This window comes from Rhineura floridana, chromosome 3 (assembly GCF_030035675.1).
Source record: "Rhineura floridana isolate rRhiFlo1 chromosome 3, rRhiFlo1.hap2, whole genome shotgun sequence".
Taxonomy (NCBI): domain Eukaryota; kingdom Metazoa; phylum Chordata; class Lepidosauria; order Squamata; family Rhineuridae; genus Rhineura; species Rhineura floridana.
This window is the reverse complement of record NC_084482.1, coordinates 11,048,759-11,054,758: the sequence shown is the minus strand read 5'-3', so window position 1 is coordinate 11,054,758 and position 6,000 is coordinate 11,048,759. Positions and strand designations below refer to the sequence as shown.

At 46.1% G+C, this 6,000-nt stretch overlaps 1 protein-coding gene across 1 annotated transcript in view; it reads left to right on the top strand.

The window, feature by feature from the left end:
* Positions 1-361: 361 nt before the first annotated feature.
* Positions 362-6,000, top strand: part of LOC133382032 (leucine-rich repeat neuronal protein 1-like) — a 29,754-nt gene continuing 24,115 nt past the window's right edge. The window contains exon 1 of the mRNA XM_061621689.1: positions 362-448. The gene's annotated coding sequence lies outside the window, so the exon portion shown is untranslated. The remainder of the gene's footprint in view (positions 449-6,000) is intronic.

The following is a 6,000-nucleotide window of genomic DNA, read 5'->3' as shown; positions in this document are numbered from 1 at the left end:
AGGCGTCCTGGTCTTGTCTATCCCCAGGCTCAATCTGGACTCGAGCCCCAAAGGCAGAGGAGGCGCCACCAATGTATTATTAATCAGCCGAGCTAGAAATTGCCGTACCCCCCTTTCCCGAAAAGGAGGGGGGAGGTTGAAGTCAGTCTACCATCATCCCAACATCGCCCCCCGCGCCGCTCCTCTATACATCATGACATCATTCCTGTCCCCTGCCCACCCCACAGAGAGGTGATCTCCATCTGGGCGGCCGCTCGCCTCCCCATTGGCCAGGAAGCGCTGTCCGTCATTCCCTGAAGTGGGCGGCCCCCACGCTGCTCTCCCTACAACCCCCACCCCTTGAAATCTGGGACTTCAGAGCGTGACAGCTGGCAAGAGGAGTTGGATGCCTACCGACCCCGGCGAGAGAGAAGCCAACCCCCAGCTCAGCTACAGGCAAAGGCAGCGGGTGAGTGAGCCTGGGTACCACATTCCACCGCTAAAGGATGCGGTTGCTGGGGGAGATGGGATGCAGGAGGGGTGTGCGGGGTGGGGTGGGGTGGGGTGGGGGAACAGCTAGGCGGAAAGTTTCCCCGGTTTCATCTCATCCTCTGTACTAACCTAATTCCTCAGTGCCCCTTCTTTGATCCCAGCATCATCCTTCCAGCCCATTCTGGATGTCCCTCCTTCCTTTTTATCCAGTCTGTCTGCACTATCCCCCACTCCCCTTCCTGATGATCCAGGGACAAAACCGAAGGGATTCCCTTGTGCCCAGCCCACCTCCTGTAATGCCCCACTCCTCACCTACGACTGGGAACACAAGAGCAAGCTAGGAGTTCCGGTTGGCTTTTACCAACCCTCTGAAGTCAGGTCCAGCCCAACCAATAATTAACTCCTGGCACAAAAGGACAGAGGTTATGGATAGTGGTGTTTGAGGTGGTTTATCTTATTTTATTTTTTAAAGCTGCTCTCCTTTTGTGACAGAAGCGCCTACTACATCTAGGGCTGGGCAAAAACACTCCTGGGATCTCTTCTAGACTGCTCTGGACCCGAACAGGAGTCAGTGCAGACAAAGGCCATGGGGCTGGAAGCCAAGGCTTCTGGGATGCATCATGGCCAGAGAGGGTGGCAGGAAACTTTGGGCTCTTGTACAGGGATGGGGAACCTTTGGCCGTCCAGATAATGCTGAACTACAACTCTAGCTGAACTACATTCCTAGCCATTGGCCATGCTTACTGGGGTTCATGTGAGTTGTAGTTCACCACCATCCAGAGGGCCGAAGGTTCCCCACCCCTGCTCTAGGCACTGAGCACATTGACTTCCATCCCTTTGCAGTGCCAACATGCCCAGCAGCATACTTGCTATTTTTAAAGGTTAGGTCAGTTCTTCCCCTGCCTCTATCCAGTCAGTAGCCCATTTGGTGGCCACTGACACATTGCTCCGTAGTTTCATTCCAAGTGCTTTGGAATTGACTGAACAGCCCTGAAATGCACTGAAGTGCATTGAACTGCCGGCAGGTTTAGAACCGCTGCATTAGTTAACTGTGCTGTAAGATATGTTTCGATTAAAGAAATTACAAGCTTGAAACCCTCTCACTCTGCCTCCAAGTTCAAAATCCTCTAAACTAGCAGTTAAGTGGAAAGCTCTTGAAGATACCAATGGGAAAGGGGATGTAACTCAGTAGTAGAGCACTTACCTTGCCTGCAGAAGGTTCCAGGTCCAATCCCCAGCATCACCAGATAGGGCTGGGAAAGAAACCCTGGAGAGCAGCTGCCAATCAGTGTAGACATTACTGAGCTAGATGGACCAATGGTCTGTCTTTAGTATAAGGCAGCTTCCTCAATCCAGACCTCACTGCATCTCTTGATAGGCTGGACAGAGACTCTGAAGCAGTGCAGAAACTCTAAGAGGAGGACAAAGTTAAGTTGGGAGAGGCACTGCCCTGCTCCACAGGACTCCCTGGTCCTGCCACAGCTGCCAAAGGAGAATGTGTGTTGCATGGAAGCAGGTCCCATATGCAGCCCCCGGGATGCTTCCTAGACAGAAACAGAAGTGTCATCCTCTGATCATCCTGCACAGGTTGCCAACTAAAGGAGCGCTAATTCTATACAGAGAAGCCACTGCTCAGAGCACGAAGGGCAAAGCTGGTCCTTTCCTAAAGGCCAGTTCTTCTGAGGAGATGACCTTCTGGGATGTGGGTGTATGGGCAATTGCATCAGCTAAAAGAGAGAAAGGAAGTCTGCTCAAGTGAGAGCAAGAATTGGGGGCTTATAAACAAAATAGACAGCAAGATAAGTTAGACAATCCCTTTGACGCATCCAGGTGTGCTACGTTCTTTTGGGCATCCAAATAAGTGAATTCTAGTTCAGCACCATCTGGAGGTCGAAAGGTTCCCCACCCCGGCTCTAATCAAATCAATCAATCAATCAATAAACAAACAAATAAATAAATCATCCTTTTGACCCATTTGGGATTCTGTGGATATGATTATTCAGTAATTCTCCACTGTTCTCCCATATCCCCTTTCCTTCTCCTGATGTGACTGAGCTCCCTTATGAATCATTTCTTTCTGGATGTCCTCACCTAGGCTGCTTCAAGTTTGGGGTTCCTTACATCTGATAAGAATAGAAACCCAGCATATGATAGATATATTAGAAAGGGTCCCAGGAGAGAAGGGGTCTTGAAATCAAAAAGCAAGGAAGAAAAGTTGAAGGAACTGGGTAATTTTTGTATCAAGAAGAGACAGATGAGGGATGCTTGTATGCAGAAATGATGTGAAATATACAGAAAGGGGGATCAGGACTCCCTGAGGCCACCTAGAGTCAATGAGAGGGAATAGGACTGGGTACCAAATCAAATATTAGGGGGGGGGACTTTCCTGCTAGAAAAAATCAGACCCATTTGCTGGAGGCACATTCAATATACATCCATCCAGAAAGGTTTAAAGATGAAATTATCTTGATTTGATGCAGAGTGGCACATCTCTCAAGGTGCCTTCCAAGTCCATAATTCTATGATTATTGCTACTTTTGCTCCGGAAAATGATATAGTATCATTCTTTGTTTATTGTTTAAATTCACTGATTCCACCACCACCACCACCCTGCAGCTCCCTGCACTAAGTATACATTGATTCCCTCAATCAGCTGTCTGCACTGTTTCCTTTCTGTACTGCACCATTTTCATTTATTTATTAAAATACTTGTTAGGTGCCTTTCCTGTGCAGGGACTCAAGACAATGTAAATAGTTTTTAAAAACAACAACTGAATATCACAGTAAAAACTACATCAAAAATGAAATACTTAAAAAAAATACTTTGCCAATTAACATTAAAAAAACCAACTAGCCCTGAAAATGCTTGAAATAATTTTTAAAAATTTAATGTGTGGCAAAAGGCAAACAGTGAGTGATGGGCTACAGGAGGCCCAGGGGCCAAATCTGGCTTGTGAGCCCAAGAACCCCCCTCCCCCCAGTCACTTGCATTGCGATGCAGTAAAGGGCTCTTTAACCCTGTCCTCCCCCGGAAGCATGAAAAGCATGAGAGGCTCCATTAGCATTCTTTCCTAGTCCTTATGCACCTTTGCAGCTCTTTGCTCATGGCTGGGGACAAACCTGTGGCCCTCCAGAAGTTGCTGGATTAGAACTCCCATCATCCATGATCATTGGCCACTCCGGCTAGAGCTGATGGGAGTTGTAATCTAACAACTTCTGGAGGGCCAGAGGTTCCCCACCCCTGACATACACAAAGCAAGGTACAGGCAAATGGTGGTGAGCATCTGAGACAGTTAAAGAAAGTGCCCTGGTCAATGGGGTTTGATACTGAAGGAATTAAAGAGCCTTTTTATCATGCTTCTTGGCTCATGTGGGAATGAGTCAGTGGCAAGAGCCAAAGTTACTGGCCCTTCAGACCAGTAGTAACTGCTCATCTCGAAATATGGCCTGGTTAGAAAGTTAGTTGCTCATTTGGGGCATACAACAAAGGAGCCATCTTAAGCCTCTAGGTGTTCCAACAGAGAAGTCCTTGCTATGTATGATCTGTGATTTCACTTGATCTAAAGCAGGGGATGGGGAACCTGTAGCCATCCAGATGTTGCTGAATGACAACTCCCATCATCCTTGGCCATTGGCCATGCTTGCTGGGGCTGATGGAAGCTGTAATTTAGCAATATCTGGAGGGCCAATGGCTTCCCGCACCTGCTTGTAAATACACGAGATACACGTTTTGTTTATATGGCATATTCATAGATATACTGTAGCAGTAAGTATCACAACAGGATTGTGGGTTCTCCCCCCCCCCTTCACAATTATGTTCACATTCATATTTGTCTGCAGGAAGAAGGCATTGCAACTTTTAAAAAAGTATCTCAGTTCCTTATTGGTCATAGAGGAAACAGAGTTGCCATCTGGTTACCTGAAAGTCAATACTGATGGGAGACATCAGCACAGCAGCTATTGCTAATGTTGACCAAACTCAATGGAGGCCCTGAATCCAGCCTGGGTTGCCAAACCAGAATGAGGGCTGTTTTTACCCTGAAGCAATGGGAAGCCCTTGCTCAAGGCAACAGCTTCTGTGAGGGAGGCACAGTTTTCCTCTCTCTAAACTCTAAGTTTGTGTATCCTTTAAATAATGAGCTCTGACTCTGAACATTTTTCACTTCAAGAACAACTAGAAACAACTAAACCTAGTATGAAGGAGCTCAGGGATTCTACTGATGCCATGGTGCTGGCCCCTGACCCTATGAATGGTGCAAGTGGCTGGCCAGACAGTGGCGTTGGAACTCCCTTCCAAGGAAAGACCACTTTGTCACCTCTCTGAACACCTTTCATCGCATGGGAAAATCCATCCTTTTGAGGGGGGTTGGTTGGTTCACATTCAGTTGCAAGCTGCTTTGTTTTATTGGATGGCTTTAGACTGTTTCAAACTCATCTACTTTTTATTTTTGCACCTTTTTTACAGTATTGTTCTTCTTTATTGTTTTAATTGGTTGCTGTCACCAGCCTTGAAGTCTTTTTGAGGAAAGGCAGATTTAAAAAACACATGTTTTGAATGATATTGATAAGAGCTAAAGAAAAGGAAATGCACCTTCTGCAAGTGCAGATGCTTTCCTCTTGATTACTGCTTCACCTACAGATACACTGGGAATTGCATATTCTTGTCATCAGTACCATAAGCTCCAAATATCTTTATTTACCAGGGGCAGACCATATGTTCTGTCCTTAGTAAATCACTGCCTCCATTTTTGCCTTTTGTTAAGGGCCTTTTAAACTTTGTGAGATGTGAGAAAATTTGTGCTACTGTGAGATGAGATACTAGAATTATAGAATCATAGAGCTGGAGAGTATCTCAAATATCATCTAGGTCCCAAGTTCAGTTCCTGGCATCTTCAGGTAGGAGAGACTCCTGCCTGAACTCCTAGAGAGCTGCTGCCAGTCAGTGTGAACAGTACTGAACTAGATGGACCGATGGTCTGACTTGGTACAAGGCAGCTTCCTATGTTCCTATATTCCTTGCTGATTCAGGAAATTCACTGCTGCAGCATGCCTGATAGATGACCGTAGCAGTCATTCTTCAGGGTCTAGCTCTTCCAGGTAGGCACATCTCTGAGTGGGAATGATGCATCTTATGCACATGCATGAACAGGAACTCTAAAGCCATGTACACATTACTGGCGTAAAACACAGCTAGCTTGTTCTTTGTGCAGATCCACACCATACATTTAAATTCAAGGTACATAGCTTCCCTAAAGAATCCTGGGAATTGTAGTTTATTATGGGTGCCAGGAATTGTAGCTGTTTGAGGGGAAACTACAGTTCCCAGGATTCTCTAAGGAAAGACATGTGCTTTAAATGTGTGTTGAATATGCTTAAATGCTTGGTGTAGACTTATCCCTTTTCTCAGTTCAGATTGAAGCCAGTTTGGAGAAAAACACATCAAAACATAGGATTTTATAAGAAATAATATACAGGCAGATAGATATGGATTGCGGATAATGTTTTGTGTACGCCGCTTCCTAAACCAGT